This window comes from Diorhabda carinulata, chromosome X (assembly GCF_026250575.1).
Source record: "Diorhabda carinulata isolate Delta chromosome X, icDioCari1.1, whole genome shotgun sequence".
Lineage (NCBI taxonomy): Eukaryota > Metazoa > Arthropoda > Insecta > Coleoptera > Chrysomelidae > Diorhabda > Diorhabda carinulata.
In genome coordinates this window covers 29587932-29609737 of record NC_079472.1, presented here as the reverse complement: position 1 = coordinate 29609737, position 21806 = coordinate 29587932, and the positions used below count along the sequence as shown (strand labels likewise).

At 30.1% G+C, this 21806-nt stretch overlaps 1 protein-coding gene across 3 annotated transcripts in view; it reads left to right on the top strand.

Moving 5' to 3' along the window:
* Positions 1-21806, top strand: part of LOC130900878 (putative polypeptide N-acetylgalactosaminyltransferase 9) — a 276483-nt gene that overhangs the window by 149607 nt on the left and 105070 nt on the right. Inside the window, exon 1 of one of the 3 annotated variants that reach the window (XM_057811800.1) lies at positions 11302-11708. The exons of the other annotated variants lie outside the window; for them this stretch is intronic. The gene's annotated coding sequence lies outside the window, so the exon portion shown is untranslated. Of the gene's footprint in view, positions 1-11301; positions 11709-21806 lie in introns of those variants that run through there. 3 annotated transcript variants of the gene reach the window in all.

The following is a 21806-nucleotide window of genomic DNA, read 5'->3' as shown; positions in this document are numbered from 1 at the left end:
TCAAGATCTTCTACATGCCATTGATTTATCGCAGTCAGAAATAGTTATTTATGCAACAAGTTAGTAAAGTACTACTTTTTTTCACGTGTAGGACGGTTTGACAATACTTTTATCAGTTTTTATTTTCTAATAATAATATTAAAAGTACAACTGTGAGCATTATTAATTTGAGTGAAGAAGAAGTTACATTACTATTGGTATTTGAATTGGCAACATTTAACGAGTTCAGAGAAAAAAAAACTTCGTCTATAATTGTACTAGTACTTATTGGATTGTTGACAGGATCCTGAGCATTTACAATGCTGCTTGAAGTCGAACTAGTTGTTCCCGTTAAAATTTTCACTGCGGAATCCATTTTGTTTTTTATTGAGTCGTCTACGTAACCGTCCGCAACTATGTTGGATTTCCACCCACCATTTCTTTAGTTGAATTATATCACCACAGCCGAAGAGCGTCGAGATGTATGCCCAGTTTAATTTTTTGAATTAGGTAAATTCAAATATGTTACGATAAGCGAGGGAATTTTTGAAAAGGTATTGGTATTTACATCTTGGGTTTTGCATTTTCCATTTCTATACTGCAAAAAGAAATGATCTGTTTTGACATTTGTGTGTCGTTGGATTTTATATTTTTAATAAATGTTTACCAAGTTTAATCTATTGTCAGATATTTCACCAAAAACAGTAAAGCAACATTGAAATTTTGTATTAATTACTGTGATAACTAAAACATTTCCGGTATTATTAATATCGTTACACTTCATCTGCAATTCCGAATATTAAAGCAACCTGAAAGATGTTACAAATCATATCTGAGCTTACATTAAAAATTTTTGCTGTTTTACATTTTTTGGGTCTATAGCCAACTGACTTATTTTTCAAATATGCAATGAGTTTCGAGTATTCACTGATGTCTTCGTCGTTATTTTACTATTAGGGTGCCTTTCAGTTTTGAATAAGTCGACCAAAGTGTTGAAGACTTTCACATTTTGGATTTAGTTTCAGAGTAAGCTAGTAACACTCTTTCTGTGAAGCTGTTTATGCCTTTTTTAGTACGCAACTCAATAAAAGAATTATATTCCCGTTCCCTGGATTTCTCAGGGAGAAGATTCATAGTCGCTGCAGTCGCCAATTCAACAACATCTTCTAGTGTGCAGTTTAAACTTTCTTCACTATTACTCTCCATCACTAATAATAATACTACACTCCTTTTAATTAGACACAAAACGGATTTTCTTGAACGAATATCAAAAAATAAAAGTGTAACAGTTTGTTGGATAAACGACGTATTCACGTTTTTTTTTTTCATTCATTTGCATTCATAAAGAATGTTATTTCCAACTTGGTCAATAAGTACCGTAGCGGTTCATTTTTTCACTCTTTTGCGTTAGAAAAAGTGCCGTAACGTGTCATTTTTTAACGCAATTATAAAATTGTTTTGTCAAAATAGTGGGCTGTCAATTCGTTTGTTTTTAAAACATACTTTTAGACCTCAACCGGTTTTGAGCGATTAAAACCTGTGATCATGTGTTTTACTCTAGATTTCGGTACAAACAAAATCATTGAGGATTCAGAATGTATTATCTATCTATTCCATCTTCTATGATTCCAAATACTTTCTCTTTATTTATCGGCGAATTCTATCAGCAGCTTAACTAAACGAGAGCGAAGTGGACTCTTGGCCTGGTAAAGAGACCTCATGAGTTAAAAAAAAACAAAAATATGAAGCAGTATCGATTGTCTGGTTTAGAATTATTTTCTATTGGAGCAGATTTAGTTGCAAAAATTAATTATAACTCGTTACCAGGGGTTTCAAGAGAAAATTAAATTATCAAAGTTACAAATTACAATTTTCTTGTATGTTAGCGTCAAAGCATGTTTAGTAAGATAGATTTATTGGGTAGATCTTGAGAACAAATCAAAAGTCACTAATTTCTACCAAACAAATGTACTACGATAAATTAAAGTGGTGTATGTTGTCAAAAAGTTGTGTTGCTACATAACCGATTATCGCAGCAAACAATGTCATTTATCAATGCTTTAATAATGAAAAACTTCAGTTGGAAGTTGGACTTTCTTTACACCGAAACTTCTGATTTGCCTTTTATTTCTGACTCATACACTTAAATCGTTGACTCACTGGTGACGGTTTTGGATGCGCCACAGCTGTATTTACAACTCATTCCAAGGTACTGATCGCCACAAGAATTTTTTTGACACCTGATAACAAATGTGGAATACACACACGTGGTTTCGAGCACCACAAATACGAGCAAAAGAATTTCCAAACATGATGACCTTCACCAATTAGTTTTTGAACTCTATTCTGGTGATATTGCTAATTTTCAATTTTCTATATAAATAAAAATGTCTTAAATACGCACTATTTGATTTTATCACTTTACTCACTTCCCACTGTAAATTGCCTGTTTTCGTTATCTGAGTCATAATTATTGATTGATTTGTGGTTAAAATATTCAACATGTTTACGTTGCTTTAAATAGAATTTCTTTTGTTGATTTGTTTAACCTCAACCTTAATGTTCATTAACCACCAGATTAGTCAGCTCTATCTACAATATATCATATTTAGAAAATTATGTTATGTTTCACTCACCGCATGTTATTTCCGAAAAAAGTCAGCTGTTATTTTTTCTGATTCACTGTATGTTGCGAATCATACAATATCCTACTAGGTGTCGTGGAGATTGACTAAAGCGAATATTGCGTACAGCTGGAATGTAGTGAATATTCAACCACCGGGTTGATATTTCACCAGTGTGAGACAAGGTGAGACCCTTGACTACGAACATTTGACTAACAAATGAGTTGTTACTTATTACGTAAAACTTACTAATTATATTAAGTAATATAACTGTCTAATAAATAATACTCACAGCTATTATAACATTAAAATATGTTTCTTTACTTTTTACTCCTTGAACGTTTTTTGTGACGAATCGTTTTGATCTTAGGACTCTTTTAATAAAATAACAGGTAAAAATTGTCATTTCCACCGACTACGGCCTTTATTAAAATATTTTTAGAGTGGTCTTTTATAATAATATTTTTCATTTTACCCTTTTCAGTTTTTAAGACTGAAAATAGCTTTAGAGGAAATATTTTTTATCCATTTCCTTAATTATATTCGATATACGAGGTCTGGCTGTGAAATTACGAGACTGGTTTTATTATAAAAATTATCCTACATTCGAATGCTCCCCTTCAATATACTCCCCTCCCCTCGCCACACACCTTTCCATACGTTTTTCCATTGATCGAAGCATTGCTGGAAGTCTTCTTCGATGAGTGCTTTTAGGAGCTCTGCCGTTTTTTGCTTTACCGATTCCATCGACTCAAATCGGGTCCCTTTCAAAACAGATTTTATCTTCGGAAGTAAAAAAAGTCGAACGGTGCCAGATCTGGTGAGTACGGCGTGCGTTTAAGCACTGGAGTGCACTTACTGGCCAAATACTGCTTCACAGATAGCGCATTATGGGCAGGTGCGTTGTCCTGGTGCAAAATCAGGCTGTTTTTTCCGAATTCGTTCTCGCAGTATTGCCAAAACTGACAAATAGTAAGTCTGGTTGACAGTCTGACCCTCTCTCGGCGCTCACTAAAGCGCTTAAACCACTCAAAAACACGCATACGATATAGAGAATTGTCCCCATAGGCCTCTTGCACCCTAGCCGTTTAGGGCATCCTCTAGGCGCATCTCGTTATTTAATAGCCAGACCTCGTACAACAGTTGCAAACCGTGTTCCAGAACAAAACTGATTTAAATGATTCATTTAACAAAAAATCTTCGTAAAATCAAGTTAATTGAATTGTAAATTATATTATATAATATCAAAATGCAAAATAGAATATTCAATCGTTCAATTCAATTCAATTCAATTTTTTTATTGAATCGTATATTATCGAAGCAGACAAAGAAACAAACATACATACGAACAAAGTAAGTTTTATAAAGTTTGGTATTATAATTGATCTCTTTGATAATTTTTCATTGTATATAAATGAGAGGCGGAGTAAAAGGTTTAGCTCTAGCATTTATTCGATCCATTAGTTACAAAAAATATACTTGCGTTGAAAAAAAATCGGCTCACTGTAAACTTTTGATTTCAACTATATATTTAAATTTTAAATTATTCATCAGATCAATAAAAATATGCTGTTTGATAGATAATTTAATATGATCTAAAGTGAGTATAAATTTATGAAAACTTATTTCAACTTCCTATGTTTAACATAATGAAGCAAATTAAGCTTTTTTTACTATCAACATAAACAGGGTTATTGACAATTTAAAACTTAACAATTAATAATGGGTATGACCTCTTCTTACCCTAATAACATCTCTCATACGATTGGGCATAGATCTAATAGAGTTAGCTATTGCTTCTTCTAAGATATTAAGCTACTCTTCTTATACTGCAACAATAAGCTCTGGGATCGAGTTTAAGGTATAAAGTCTAATTCGATTTTTGTCTTTTTAGCTCATCCCATAAATGTTCTATTAGATTTTGGTCAAGACAGTATGCTAGCCACTCTATGTCCCTAAAACCGACTTCTGCAGTGTAATCCTGCTCGATACTGGCGGTGTAGTCATACAAATTCGTCTCCAATGCAGTCGACGTAGGGTACCATAGGAATTGCTAAAATCTTCTTGATATATCTATCGTATATCAGTCGTTAAAACTCTTCGTTCATAACGCTGTTGATACAATAAAGCGGTCATTACGAGCAGTCCAAGTCGCCTCCAACACCATTGAAATTATAAAAAACGAATAATATGCAAATTTCTGTTACAAACGCAATAATTTTAATATTTGAATAATTTGTTATTTTCGTTACAATCATCACTTGAACATGTTTCATTTGTATACTGGTTGCTACGTATATAAACGATAAGACTTATAAATTTATACTCACATTAAAGCATATTAAATGGTCTTTTTTCGATCTGATGAATAATTAAAAAAAAATTATAGTTAAAGCAAAAATCAACAGCAGGCTAATTTCTATGCACTCTAGTTTATTTTAGTGAAGACTGAAGTTACGTGGAAACGTCGAAAATATTTTTTATAAAAAACACGTTACATATAAAAATAAATCATTCATTCGTGGAAGTCAATATTGTGGCTATATAGGTGGAATATTCTTCCCTTATATATTTACATTGGTATAACTGATAATGCCGATTATGTATGGATAGTCTGCTATGAAAAAATATTAATTGTTCTGAAGGTATCTAGTAGATCCATAAGTTTGTTAGAATCATTTGGAATGTAAGCGCGTTAGATTTTTTTCTTGTTATTGCTTTCTCCTATATTAAGATCAATATTGATTCTTATTTTATTTATTGAATATGAAAACGACCCTTTATTAAAAATCTTGATTCTAAAAAATATCTTTTTCAAATCTCTTACGTAATGAAATTTTCATTTTTTACACTAAGGTAAATGCCACAAGAATCATTAAAATGCTTGAGTAAGATTGGTGATGTTCTTGTTAAAATATTTACATACGTAATCAAGTTTCTATTCAGTGATTACTAATTACAAATATTTTAATAATATTTGACATTTTCAATATTAAATTTACATTTCACAATCACTAACCAAATAGAATTGGTCAGGAAGCTAATAGCTAAAAAAATATCGATCGATAGAACAACCGCGTCCTTCTAGAATGAAAATTATATTTGTATAATACAGTACTGACTAATGTATACTGATAAATAATGGAATATATTACTATTTACTTATATATTATTGTTTCCATTATTTCTATAGAATAAATGTTAAATATGCACCATTGCGCTATGGGCTCATAATAATCTTGGTTCATTGGCTCTTCCCCAGCTATGTGTTTTATACATAAGGGTTAGTGGTGCTTGTCACAAAAATGGAGAAGCGAAATCTCAAGCAACGCGTCGCGATCACATTTTCTTCGAAATTGGGCGATTCGACGACTGAAATTCACGGTAAAGTGGTAAAAGTGCTTAACAGACGAAATAAATATTGACTGCGAGAGCCTCACACAGATTTTAACACAAGATTCAAGCCGAACAAACATACAGTGAGACCGTACATGAGGTACCGTATTCTCCAAATCTATTGCCTGTCACCGCTTCTCCAAAATCGAAAGCGTAATTTATACGATTTCCATCAGTGGGGTGAATTAATAAACGTCTCTTACGTTCTTAATTTATCTAAGCACAATACACTACACTAACCTATAATAAATCACTTATCACTAACACTCAACTAACTTCAAACTCTTCGATTAGCTCCTATTCCGAAATGTTCACTACGTCTATTTATTATAATCTAAAAAATATATAAATACTTCTAAATGTTCTTCTGTTTTAAAATTAGTTTTTTTGAAAAGAAAGATAAATTTTGACGTTTCGACTTTTCCTTTAAGTCTTTATCAAACACAAAATTTATTTTTTTTTTTTTTTAAATTATCAAAAAAAACTAATTATAAAACAACTAAAATCAAGAACATTTAGAAGCATTAATATATACATCAAAGGCGCCTTGCGTTCGCCGAATTTTAGAATTCCACAATAATCTAGACAGGACCGGCTTCAGGGCGGAGACGCTATTTGACTTGATTGAGGTTATCCACACAAATATAATGAGGGTACTTTCGGAGGATCCAGACAGGGAATCTTTTTGAAAAACATTGCTGGAGTCGGTATAATAATGCGAAAAAAAATTACTTCGGAGGAAATTTTGTTTTCTAATAAATAACTTTTACTTACAGCATCAGTTTTATTAATTGATTACCAGACCTCGAATGAAAAGTTGTTTTCTTATTAATGTGAACATCCAAATGAATGAAATTTTGGTTGATAAACACATCTCATCTAATAAATGTTGATTCCCATACATCGTAACAAAAAATTGTCCTCAATACACAACCCTGGCATTCATATCTTGGTTTGCCGATTGGAACGGCACGTTTCTGAACAAAAGCCGAATCAACGTATCACTGATAATTAACCTCACTGAAGTTCGCCGAAAACTAAGCTGGATGATGATATAACCTGATTGAAGACATGTCCATGGTTATTATTCGTTCTCATATTTACTGGCCTTAAAGACTTTCCCTTTCGTTTCCATAACAGTCTACTAGAAAGACGTAATTTCTAAACATAAATACGTTGACTACTGCTCGCGATATTTTTCCGTCACTAACTCCAAATTTAGTAGCCCTTGTTTACTATTCCCATTCGAAAGAAAATAATTCTCAATAACAAACATTTTTTTTCTCTATGGCAAAACCCTTTCTCAACTATAAAATCACTAAATAACGTTCTTTGCACGGAAAACGCTGATACTATTAATAAGTCAAAAAGCAGTAATGCACGTAGCAGTAGCCCTCAATTCATTTTGTGTATATGCTACTAACAGCAAAAAATAAAAAAAGCTTATCATTACATTTGATATCGTCTATAACATATCAATTTTATGTTACCTGCTTTATCATGGGTTATGTGATTTGACGCATATTATGAAGTTATGTAAAAGTGGTAAATAAACGCGTAGGTGTCTGTCTACCTATTTATAATATTGTAACATGATTACTAATAATAAAAATACCATAGGTCGAACAATGGAACCTGTTTTTGTCAGCTTTAAAATTCTCATTGAAAAGTTTATTTCTTTTGTAAAAATCTGTGTCGAGACCAGTGTTACCAGAGCTAGTACAATTGTACAATTTTAGTACAATTTAGTGTATTTTATACGATAGTACATTTTTCCTTTTTTCTAATACATTTTCCCTGCGTTCGCAAATATAAAGTTATTTTATATTTTCGTTTAATAAAATAAACTAGAAATTGTACTAGATTGTAACAATAATTAGAAAACAGAACCAAGTTGATTTATATTTAGATCGTGAGATTTTTGTACTGCATTGCTAATTGTATCGGTAAACTTTATATAAATTTTTCATCCTTAAAATAATAATTGACACAGTCTATAGCATTTTTGGAAAAAAAATTTAATTCAAACTTACGTTTATACATCTTCCTATAATTTTATTAAATTTGTTTGAAGTTGTTACAATCTAGTACATTTTCTAGTTCAATTTTTACATTCAGCTTTTAAATTGTGGCAACACTGATGTACTTGAGATCTTGGCTAATAGTGCTTATCTGTAATATTTATCAACCACCGATATATTTTTGTAAAACCATTTGCTACCTTTGATACAAATATGTTTGAATTGTAAATATGGCTTATGATGGAGGAAATAAACATAAAATTGTTCTATCACTCATATATTTCAAGAAAATTATTGTTGAAAGAAGTACATAGAAATCGAGAGATTCTTGAATCGTTTATCATCAAGTCTTTAAAACCTGTTGAAGGGTAATATAATTTATAGGATTATATTAGATCAAGTACCTTAACTATGTTCAGTATCAGTTGAAGTACATGGCAGAGAAATCACTTGATGAATATACACATTGATTTAAAATATTATTTTATTCACTTTCCTTCGTTTTTAGTTTGGGAGTGATACAATTTTGATTTGAATTAAAATCAAATAATTTTGCAACTTATAACACTTTCCTAAAATCGATGTATTTTTTGTTCATAGCATTCTGTTTTGATTGAATAAAGCTCACTTCAGCCAAAATAATAAATTAAAATAAGTAAAATAATTAATTAAAATTGCACAAATACATACTTTTTATGCTTCGGATTTAGCCTTTTACATTTGACACTTATTAATGTATAAAATAAAAGCTGAGTGAAGCATAAACGAAATGAATCATGTTGAAAAAACATAATAACAAAGTTAAAGAGAATCTATCTCGTTATAAACGAGAAAAAAAGAATAGAGGAGATGTTTAGGCCAAGCAATGCAAAGAAGTATGATGTTTAAACTGCAATGACTAATATTTAACTTCATCTTTCATAGCAAAAAGTATGATCACATCTCTGGTGCGAGGGTAAACAGTAACAACTACGAGTCTGTGAATTCTGTCAGCATGGTAAGCGTAAACGTAAGCTCGTTGGTGGGGACATTTTTCCTGTATTTTGGCTGGAATAGTTTGTTTTTTATTTTTATGCATTTTTCTAATTTTGTGTCATTCCTTTATATTACATAAATAAATATTAAAGTTAGGGACCCTACTCCACCTCGGTCTTCCCTACTTTTAGGCTCGATATTAAGTCGTTTTATTTTACTTACAGATGAATTTAATTTATTTTTCTGTTTTATGATATAAATGCATCAATACAAGCCACTAAAATTTGAAAAAAATGTGTATTGTATAAATAAGGTAAAATTTTCAATGCCTATAAATTGTTATCTTCCATAACTGACTGATGCTCGAAATTCACCGTTATAATTATAGAAAAAAGAAGAGCTGCAATAACTCGAGAACCAGTTCTCGATTGAATTCACAAAAACACGCAAGGATCAGGAATAATATATAATCTTTGAATTATGTTGTTAACAATTTTCGCTATTCTCGTAGTTTGAGGAATATTCAGTAAATTTTTGAGACGAACACATTTTATTTAAAAAAATTTGTCAAAGCATCCATTATAGATTATCCAAAATTAAAAAAATCATCATTTTATTATGAGCATAAGAAACAAATAAATGAGCGTTGTTCCATTAAAATCTAATAATAAATTCTGATTTTATTCACAATTAAGTAGTAGCACCTCATTTTATAGTAATTGTGAAATTTATGTATTTAAATTTGCAATAAATTGTCTTCAAATTATAAGAACGAACATAATTAATTATATGTCTATCAATCTGAAGTATGAAAAATCTTCGTGAGCCAATAAAATCTAATTTTTAGGATCAAGGACTACTTATTTTCAACATTACCCATTACCGAACATGTTTCTAGGATAGCTTTACTGGTTATCTTCTAACGCATAACCAATAGATCTGGGTTCTATTCTCGGTCGAATTATTTTCCTGTTAGTGACAATTACTCGTAGTAGGTTTTCCCTTTCCTTTATTCTCCATTTCCCCGTTCATCTAACTCAATCAAAATGGTGATTCCGATTAGTTTAAAAATGCCAGACAAAGCAACCCTTCGCTTTTTTAATAGTGGCATAATTTTCTCATCAGTAATTACATTTCATGCCAAAAATTATTTTTAACCTTCCAGTTTGATTATCAATGATAGAGTTTTTTTAAACTATATTTTCTACTGAAAACTCTAAACTCTAAGCTATACTTCTAAAAATGGCCAATCTATGAAAGTTTTTTCCATTCGTTTGGAACACTATATTATATACAGATCAACAGCTAGACAATTGAAAATTGAATATACGCTAACATACTGAAACTATTATTTTCAACACTTTATTTAAATGTTCACGAAGTATGTGGAATAAAAAAATAAATCTTAAAAATATTGAAAAGTCACTTACAAACATACAGGTGAAATTAGAAAAAGCGTGTTATAAAAATGATTTTACAGCAACTCATTCTAAAAAACTATAATAATAAATTTGTCATATAACTATAATTTTATTGACAATATATTAATAATCTATTTTTACAAGCAAATAGCAGTGTTGTAGACCATTCTTGGGTTTATTTAAGCAACCAGGTCTGGTCCAGGCATGCAAACCAAGCGAGGGACATTGTTATCGTCCCAGAGTCCCACCAAGTCTGAGCCAATAATGGCTTCCATGCTAGGGCCAAAGCTGTACATACTTGGCCAAAGTCTGGGTTTATACTGGGCCCATCGTAAAATCCTATATGGGTAAATAAAACGCTGAGGATTATACAGACCCGAGCAAAACCGTTGTACTCGTATACCTATACACAATCAGCAACTGATTACAATTTAATGGAAAATTATATATACTTGACTTTGCATAATCATATTATTCAATAGATCACCTACAATGCAAATAAAAATCTGTTTTAACCACAATAAATAATTGTTCCTTGTTTGTACCATATCTTAAAAATATTTATAATAGAGGATTATAAATTTTAGTCAAATTGTTTAGATTTTTGCTATTATTGATAGCTTTCTCGTTCTTATGTATGTAAGTCATTTCTAAAAATTCTCTTTTTTGGTATTTGATTCCGTTTTAAAAATTTTAGAATTTTTAAATTTTAATGTAAATTTTTTTGATATTTCATGGTCTATTTTCAATCGAAAAAAACTTTTAATTGTCAATTATTTTTGTCAATTATTTCTTATACTCCTAATCGAACATATTTTCGTGTTTTTTTCTTTAACCGGCTTAGCGCTTCGATTTCCATTCCCCCTGTACTAACTTATCGAATACATTCGACCGCAGGTTTTCAATCCATACTTACGGTCTAAATGTGCACATTAACATAAAACTGATATGAGTCGAGTGAGTCCGGGTCGTCTTTTGCTCTTTGATGGTTTAGTTCACTAGTATTGGTATAGCAGTGTTGGTGTACAGTTATTTGGTGATATTGTCGCAGGAAGCATCAGTGCGCGAGCATTTTCTAATAAACACACGCTGCACGCGATAAACTATTCAACTTAACACGGTTATAACCTTAGTATGACTCCAAATTTGATTTATTGTGTCGTAATGTGTATACTAAGTAACCGCCGTTGTTCATAACATTTTTCGGATTAACCTGTTTTGATATTTTCAATAAAAAATAGTTGAGCTTCTTTTCCAAGTGGATATTCTAGGAATATAGATTTCATATCAAGGTATGTTTTTTTCAGTTTAATAGGTGTAGTATATGTATATTTAATGTCAATGTAAAAAGATCTATTTTTAATTTCATTGTTGGTATATTCCGCCCAATGTTGTGAACTTATCTACTATAAATTATGAAATAATTTTTACAATAAAATTAATATTAAAATCAATATTACCTTAAAAAATTGCGATATTTGTAATATAATAATAACTAGAACCACAGAGGGGTATGAGTTTTATTTTTTTAATTTATTTTTATGCACATTTTTGTTATTTATCGCTTTTCATGTTCCCCTTGGTTATAGGCTTTTCAAAATAGAAATAAACAAAAAATAAATTCTTGAGTTGGTAAAATATCGTGCTTCTGAAACATTTTTGGGTAGCATTAACAACCCTACATAGTTTTTCTTTGGTTATTTTTGCTTCAGCTATTAATAATCCGTCACAGTGCCTTTATTTAATTCTTCATAGCTTAACGTATAAATAGACATTTCAAAATTATTTTATGGACATGCTGACACTAAATAGGTACAATTTTTGTATTTAACCTGTCATTTAAATGAAAAGTCAAATTAAAAGATTTCTGCGCTTGATTATAATGATATACAACCGATTTACCACTTTAATTCTTGTTCTTTATCAATATCCAACTTTTTAGTTGATTTTGTAAAATGATCGTATAGTGATGTACACAAAGTATAAGTATTAATATGTATTTTTTCAATATTTACCAATTAGATTTGTTATAACAAGGGTAAAAGACAATAGATGTATAGTCAGAGCCCCCGTAAGGAATATATGTACTAAAAATGTTTTTGGCATTTTCTTTGAAGGTAAGTAGGTAGGTAAGTGCTTGAATTAAAACAAAAAACTAAACTTTAAAAGTCATATTTATTTGTAAACTAAAATATCAAAATGAAACAAAGAGAAAGAAATCGTAACAAAATAAATTCTTGTTAAGAACCATATTAAAGCATTTACTTAACTAATGGGGTACACACACGCTGTTCATAAATACTAAAAAAAAACAAAACTGGAAATCACATTTTTTTGGAAAGAAATAATAGAAATATTGCCTGACGTCTACTTTCTACTTATATTTAAATATTTTAAAAAATATACAGATTTTTCTGATAGAGATAGAGAGAAATGCTTTATTAACAAAGAATTGTTACAATTTGCAGACTAAAGCATGTGAAAACTAAAAAAAAACAAAAATAACTAAATAAAGATACAAAAATAAAATTTCAGTATACAGAATAAAACCACAATGAGTAACAAAATTAAAGGTAATAGTAATAGGTAATAATTAATATGCCCACAAATTTTTGCGGAAGGCGGGAAAAAACATCTATTTGATTTCAATTGACAAGTGACTGTGCATTTTTTTGCATTGTAAAATATTGAGCCCTCAACTAATTCTGAAAGTAGGTAAAGGTTCCGTTCCTAAGTGGTTAGAAGCCTGCTTACGATTTAGGCAAACAGATTCGAACATGAATAAGGAAGGAAGAGTCAGAATTTTTAATCTTTTAAAGAAGTCCTTGCAGCGAGCCCTCTGTTTAGTCCGAGTAAATATTTAACAACTCTGTTTCGTAGTTTGAAGATTCGCTCGAACCACACGTACCCTAGAAGGTAAGGGCAAATCGGAGTTGCAACTCAATAAGGGCATAATAGACTGTTAAGGAGGTGGATAAGTTCAATTCTTTGGAAACTGATCTCAGCGCAAAACAGGAGGAACTTAATTTTTAAATAGGCGGCAATATGTAACTCCCATTTCAAGGAATTGTCCATAACCTAAGAATTTTATAGATTTAATGACGTCAATGGTGGGGTTATTTAATAAAAAAGGCTGCAACGTTTTTAAAACGTTGAGATAAAGAAGATTAAAAATCAAAAGCTAGATATAGTAAAAAAACTGGAAAATAGCTACTGCAGTAGCGATATTTTCTGAGAGTACTGTTGCAAATTCATTAATTACATAGTTAACAAATATACCATAAAAATTTTCATGTTCAATTGCTAATATTGCTAGCCAAGACAACCTTTCTTGAAGCATTGTGGATCTTAAATGGTTTTCAATGATTTTTAAGTTTGAAAAAGATCGCTAACCAGCAGCTACAGATATAGGCAATATCAGAAGAATTCTTAGTGACATGCTTACGTTTGGAAGGGTGAAGATTAAATTGTTTTCAAATATATATTTTAAAATACTTAAGGGGTTGGTATCATCAGTTATTGAAAACAACTGTAACGCTTTAATTTCATTAAACAAATCATTGAAGTTTCTATCTTTATTACCCTGATCTGTCATGAACAGAATAACGTTTTAAAAGACCACTATCACTTAATTTGATTATTATGTCGCTAAAAAATCCGAAGTTTGATCTATAATTTTTGATAAAAAGCTAATTTTAAAGTGGAATTTTCGATTCTTGATGGTAAATCAAACAAAATTGTCGGCAAGGGTTTTTTTAATCTGCAATTGATATTGGAATGACTTTAACATTACCATAAAACATAACTGGCAACTCTGCTTTCTTACGTCTTCACATTGACATTAGATGCTAAATGAGAATTTGCTTATGTTACACCTATAATTCTTTTTTAATTTGTTCTCACGATTTCGAAATCCTGCAATACCATTTTATATTATTGATTTATACTTTTATATTGTTTCGAACAATTTCGAAATATATATAAACACATATACAAAAAGTGTAACTACCTATTGCATAATTACTAACACTTCACAGTTATAATGAACATATTGGTAAAAGAATGATCGGAATCAATTAAATATACTTCTTATAAATACTAACACTGGTTTCGCGGTAATACGAGGTTTGAATATCCTATGATTGTCTACCAAAATAGTTTTCTACATAATTAAATTTCAATCCTTATTAACAGTAATAATTACTTAATGATTTCATTCAATATTTTCAATATTTGTGAATAAATGTCATCTAGTAACGAAACGACTGAGGGGTCGCTAATGGACACTAGTGTATTTGGGGGGCGTTTCGAAAATATCCCTCTCAAGGAAATTATTTTGATTACTTCAATTGCTTTTGTATTTCCTTTTTTATATTTTTCGAAAAAGTTAGAAACAGAAATACTCATATACATCAATATTGAAAGAGGCTATAGATCAAACAAGTTTAAAAGTTACACTGTATATACTTCCTTGTGGGGTGCCCAATTAAAGACTGGATATCTTTTACCTTATTATATCTTCTTCTTCCTGCTGTGTATGAGCATCATTGCCTGTTTTTTTTTCACATCATTGCCTCTGCTCAGTCACCTGGGAGGTTGTCACTCCATCTTTTCCTAGGTCTTCCAAGGCTTCTTTATCCTGCTGGTGATTTGTCCCTTGATATTTTCACAATTCGTTCTTCCGTCATGCGGTCAATGTGCTCATTCCATTTTATCTTTCTATCCAGTACCCAGTCATTGATGTTATCTATCCCGCATGTTCGTCTTATGTTTTCACTCCTTTCTCTATCCAGTAGTGTTCTTCCCGCTATTCTTCGAACTATTTTCATTTCTGTAGTCTCCAATATACGTTTCGTTTTAGAGGTCTCAGGTCGGGTCTCTGCTGCATAGTCTTGTATATGCGGACTTTTGCTTCAGTTCGAATGTATTTATTTCGCCAGATTGTGTCATTTAGGTATGCTGCTGCTCTTGAGGCTCTTGTAGCTTGGTTTCTTACTTCCGTCTCCACGTCCCCGTGTCCAGATATTTCGATTCCCAGATATTTAAATTTCATTTCCTGGTGTATTATTTTGTTATCCACCACAAGCTTACATCTGATCGGTGTCTTGGAAGTAACCATTGATTTTGTCTTTGCCGCTAATATTATCATATTGAACTTTTTTGCTGTTTTGTTAAATTGGTACAGTAGCCTTTGCAGATTATATATTTATCATTATATGTTTATACAAAAACAAAACGAACAATACTAAATCCATACGCTTCAATATACATCAAGCCATCAATCAACAAGTGCATACATTCCTTTATTCAATTATCCTATAGAAACTACGATCAAATTATTCAAACTGCTAAAAATTTACTTAACTGTATATAGACTATTTTTTTTTGATAATAATGTTATATTATTTAAGGTATATAGAATTACAAATGAAAAAGAGAAATAAAACGATTTAGAAACGATTATAGCGCATAAGTCTATCCCCACACATAACAAATAACATACATAAAACCGTTTAAATATAAAAATTAATATTGAAAACCGGTCCTTTGTTTTTTGTATCAACTCATAAACTCTTGAAGTTATACCAACAACTGACATAATTTATAAATCTGATTCTAAATTGGTCCTTAAATTCTATATTGCATTTTTTATTTCATTTATTTTGGCATATTGTTTATTTTCAGCGTAAATCTGACCAACCATAATTTAACATAGATTTTCAACAGGTTCATGTGCACAAGGGCCACTCCAGTAGTTCGATATTTCTTTCTTAAAACCGGGCTAATGATTCTCTACTGACATGAATACGTACTTTGTTGGAATAATCATTGTTAATCAAAAAAGAAATTTGATGTTATTGAGGTATTCTCTACTATTTTTGTTGCCGCATACGCTAATAACAAAACTTCCAACTGTGTAAAGGCAGTCCAAAACATTACAAGTGCCGCGTTCCTAAAATAATGGGGATCTTTATTTAAAAAGCAACAGTAACAAATAAATCCATCAGCACTATAATTTGAAGGTCTTTTGATAAGAAAACATTATCTACAAGTTCTTAAAATGTTTGAAGAATAACGTACAAAAGTCCATTTGTGGTCCATTCTCTGGCGAGCAAACTTGAACCTGATTATTTTATGACGTGGAAGAGGCAACTTTCGACGCACGATGTACTCATTTTTGTTAAATATTATTTCATTCGTACTCCGCGAAACATTTACACCACATACCGCAGATGTAACTTTCTAAGATATTGCTTTCTGCAACAAAAATTCTTCTTTTAGTTCTTGGTGAAATTTTTTTCCTGTTTGATTCATGTTGAATGGAACTTTTTCAATAATTAATAACAAAACTTTTCCTGATTCCTCGTCGACTTATCTCTTCTTCCTGACAAACTGCAATTTTCCTTTTTTTATCAAAAAGACAACTTCGATGTCGTATTTTTAATGTGTCATAAGGTTATTATGATTAATAATGACAACAATGGCATTGTTTGTTTCGCACCGGAGCAGATTTTCTATTGCCGGTGCTATAGTTGTGCAATTCAGTTTTTATTTTCATTAGCTTGAAAAATAGAGCATTATTCTCGAAAAAAATGAGGATTTTAGGAGGATTCGGGTTGTATTCTAGTTATGCTCCTTGGTTTATTACTGTGAATCCTGTTATAAGGATTTTCAGTGTGAAAATACATGATAAAAAAATTCTATCCATGAGAAAGAAAATTATGTAGTGAAAAACCCGTCGATTCAAAAGTTTTTTTACGTATAGCTGCACATAAGCCAAGCCTCGTGTCATAACCACAATCTTGTGAGATGTGAATAAATTTCGGTTTGGATGGATGAATTCTGTTTTGCATAAATATGTTCTATATGCAACTCTTACTAAAACCTTCCTATTTTTTCATTGAACTAAACATATTTCATCTTACCAAATACAGTAGTTGCATCATTATCCACGCGTACGCTTTCTTGTTTGTGAGTCGCAATACAACTTGGATTTGAATTTAGTGATACAAAAACATATCAAATCCTTCTCAAACTCAAATCACTTAATTATAATGGATGTATTTTTTGTTTCGAATCTTTAATTAAACAAACTCAATCACAAACAATAATCATGATAATGTTCACGTGAAATTAATATTATTTGCACAAATACATACTTGCTAAAGATTTGATATTAAGTCTTTTACAATGATAAGGATTAATTTTACTATGTGTTAAATTTAATTAATTCAACTGTATTGTTATTGAATATGTAAGAAAATTCATTTCTATATGTCACCTTACGTTTTTTATTGACTTTACGCATATTGCTGTTTCCTAATATCATTGAAATCTCAGATGAACGATCCAATGTTACTTTTGATAACATTAGCAGTAACGGGAATCTTAATGCTTCAACAAAAGAGAATATTTAAAAATAAATTAATTACTAGTTTTTGTTAGTTCGTTATAGTTACAGAAAAACCGAAGATTTGACAACAATGTATATACTATCACTAAATCGACCGTTGAGTATTTATGTTACTTTTTTAAGAAAAGAAACTCAAGTACTTATCCGAAGACATTTAAAAAAGTACTCAAATAAATAGAAAATAGATCCAAAGATATAAAATATATTTTTGAGAATACCATTTTTGTAATATTAATGATATATAGGGTGCTTCAATTAATATTGATTAATATATTTATTGTCATTATTATTTAATATAGAATAATGCAAATTCCCTTCTAGATTCCAAAATTAATATAATGCACTATTGTTCTTGTAGTATTATTTTTAGAAAAGATTACTAGGCTATTTAAGAAAAAATAAATTTCTTCTATTTTATAGTTTTCATTAGAATTTAGTCAAACATATGATTCCAACCAATCAAAGAGATCTTTTTAAACTCTTTTAAACTTTTTTAGACACTTCTCTTATGATGTTTATATATTTATCTTGCCGACGACGGTTCCGATGTTTATTTTTATTGTTATAATATGCTTAGTGACATAGAAACTCGAATACCCCAAAACTTATTTTATCTTATTAACTTATATTATAATTATTCAACTGCTTGCAAGCAGTTATTAGTATATATAACAAAACCATATGAATTACAATAACTCATTTCAAATTCATACCTAATAATTGTAAATTTCTTCAATTTCTTATTTCTTAGACCTTTTCATATGTTTATGTTTCTAAGTGTTCTTGATTTTAGGTCTCTTCTGTTATAAAATTAGTTTTTTTTATCATTTTGAAAATAAAAAAAAGTTTTGACTAATTTTAAGTCTTTATTAAAATATGATATTGACACTGACAATTTGCGTATTTATATTGATCAATAGATCACCTTCATCGTGAATATTAAAATAAGAATAAAATCAAAATAGAACTTTGTTCTAATAAGAAAAATTAACTTTTCCTTAGTCCTTACATCTCAAATATGGAGCAGTATTCAGTTAAATTATTTGTAGTTTTATTACAATTTACAAAATAGAGCTATAAATTTGACTTAAATTATTTAGATCTTTTTCATCATTTATAGCATTTTCGTTCTTATGAATGTGAACCATTTCTAAAAATTCTTTTTTTCGTGTATTAGATTCCGTTTCAAGAATTTTTGAATCTTTATAATTAAATTTGTGTTTTTTGATATTTCATGGTTAGTTAATGCAATTCTATTTTTTTATCGTATTAGTGACCTCTTGGTCTATTTTCCAAATACTGAGATGTCTTCCCTATGTAGACAACGTCACACTTAGTACAAGGCACTTGATATATGATATTACTTCTTTTGGTATTTGGTGTTTCAGATTTTGATTTAATTAAATATTTGGATAATGTATTATGTCTTTTATGACTTATACTAATATCATATTTATTGAAATAATTTGATAATTGTTGGGAAAGTCCTTGTACATATGTACATATGTTTTGATGTTTCGTTTCTGTTTACTTTTTTAATTGGTTGTAGTATCTGTCTTTTGTTTTCTTGAATATGTTATTTGTAGGGTTCACGCCAGCATGGCGACATAGCGACAATTGTCGCCAAATCATCAAGAAATGTCGCCAAAATCATACACATCGACGACAAATTTGTCGCCCAAAATATTTTTAAAAAAACCTATGTTTTATATTTACTGTGCTGTTTTTGCATAAAAGAATTTATATATGCCGTAAAAATATGTATAAAAGTGTGTGTAGCATGCATATGTTAATTTTTTTACTTTTGTCTACCACATTATATTTTTGGACTACTAAATCATAACTTAGGTGGTCCTTTTGGACCACTAAATTTTCATTGCTGGTGTGAACCCTAGTTATTTGTCATTTTTGGTTGGTTTTTGAATAGCTAAGCATCTAAATTCAGGGTCTGAGATAATGAACAAATTTTTTATGGATATACACCTTCAGAAATAAGACGAGTGCTGATATCACCGTATGTGGTCAAATAAAAATACCCTCAACACGTATTGTTGGAGTATTTTAATTCATCCATTACCCGAAATCAAGTGTCCACAATGCATTGTGGATATTCTAATTCGGTCATTTCCCGAAATTAAATATAAATTTGGGTGAATACGCTTTCTCAATCGCATAAATAATTTTCCTCGTCGGTTTTTGAGCAAATGCAAGACACCTACAGCGCATTCTAAGCATTGAGCGTTTGTGCAAAGATCGAAATATCCTAGATTCCATTTTGTGAACAAATCCTCACCTATCCTAACCTGAACTAACCTAACTATAAACAGTACAAGTAGAGCTCATCAATTATAATTGAACAATAATTACTATTTAGGCCTCTAACAAGAATTGTTATAGGTAAATTTCAAAATAATTTGTAATAATTTCGATCTAAAATCTAAAAACATCTGACCTTTTTTGGTTTGTGAGCAAATGCATAATGCCCAGAAAGTGTTGAGAAATATGGGGTGTGATAAAGGTAGTGGATCTCACAATAATTTAATCGTTTTTATCATAATTTATTTTAGGTGCTTGTCGTGCAGCAGAATTACATTATTCGCAAATTCCATATATTGAGGACAATGATCAAATAATATGCAAAACTTACCAGAAAATTTATTGTTACGGAAAATGTGTATGAAAAATATTCAAATCTTCGTCCTCCCAAAATATCTCTTACGATATTATTCTTTACATTTCAAATTTAAAATATCGCACACAACAAATTGGCATTAATAAATTTGGAGCAATGGTGAAAAACTTACACTGTTAAAAATGTCTTTGCTAATCTTACCAAATATGTATAGGAAGTTTTAACGCACAACAATTTAGTGAATTTACTGAGCAAAATAATTCAATTCAGATTGAAAAAATTACAAAACATTCTATAAAATTGACTAAGCAGTAATAGAAAATTTGATTAACAATTTTACTATATATTTTTGTAAAATGAATCAAAGACTCTCTGTTTCTAACAAGTTATTATGACATAGTTGTGAATTATTCCAGGTTTTATTTTTACAAAAAATCCTCGTCTTATTCTAAACCAGAGACTCACTAAATTTATTCGAATAAATGATTTCAGTGTTTTAGACTCAAGTATAATTGGAAACGACGTAGATAGCGCCATCTATCAAATATTTCCATTAATTTTTTTGTTATTCTACAATAAAACAAAATTAATCAAAATCTAAAAATTTTTAATAATTTTCAAAAATTGTTATTGATAAATAATAGGCAGTTGAGTATAATTACTTTCCAAGTAAGATTTATATTAGAAAATCGTAAAATTACACCAAGTCTCACTACATTTTCTCAATGTTCTAATAAAATCACTCAAATTGTAATATAATTTGAATTCAGAGATACCTTGATGATTTCGAAAAGATTAAAAGACTGCAAAAATTATGATCCAGTTCACTCGATCATGGTCTGAACGTTCGGTTCGTTATGTCGTTATGATCCTTTCTACTCTAGTAAACCGGTGGTTAAATGCGATAGATTTTTCTAGTGTTTTTTGACGTTTTAAAAGTTATTTATTCTCCTTAAATGGCTGTCTACTACATTTTACTGATAAAATTAGATTATTGATATTAAACTTTAGTGCAAAATAGGGGTTAACCGTTGTTAATTGCATACTAAAAATATAGAATCTATTATATAACTAAATAAATATCACAGAAGAACTAAGGCACAAAAAAGTGATAAAACTCGAAAAGTTCTTGGAGATTGTGTTTAAATTTCAAATTTCCATTGAAAATTGAACCCAACGTTAGGAAACTGTGATCTAAATCTCGTTCTAGGCTAGAATTCACAATCAGCTCGTAATCTACCTCAACCCGGGTTATATTTTCCGAAAAGTCTTTAAGACAGAATGAAATATTTAGTTCAATAACACCTCAACCTATTGGTACATCATCAACATATATGGAACAAA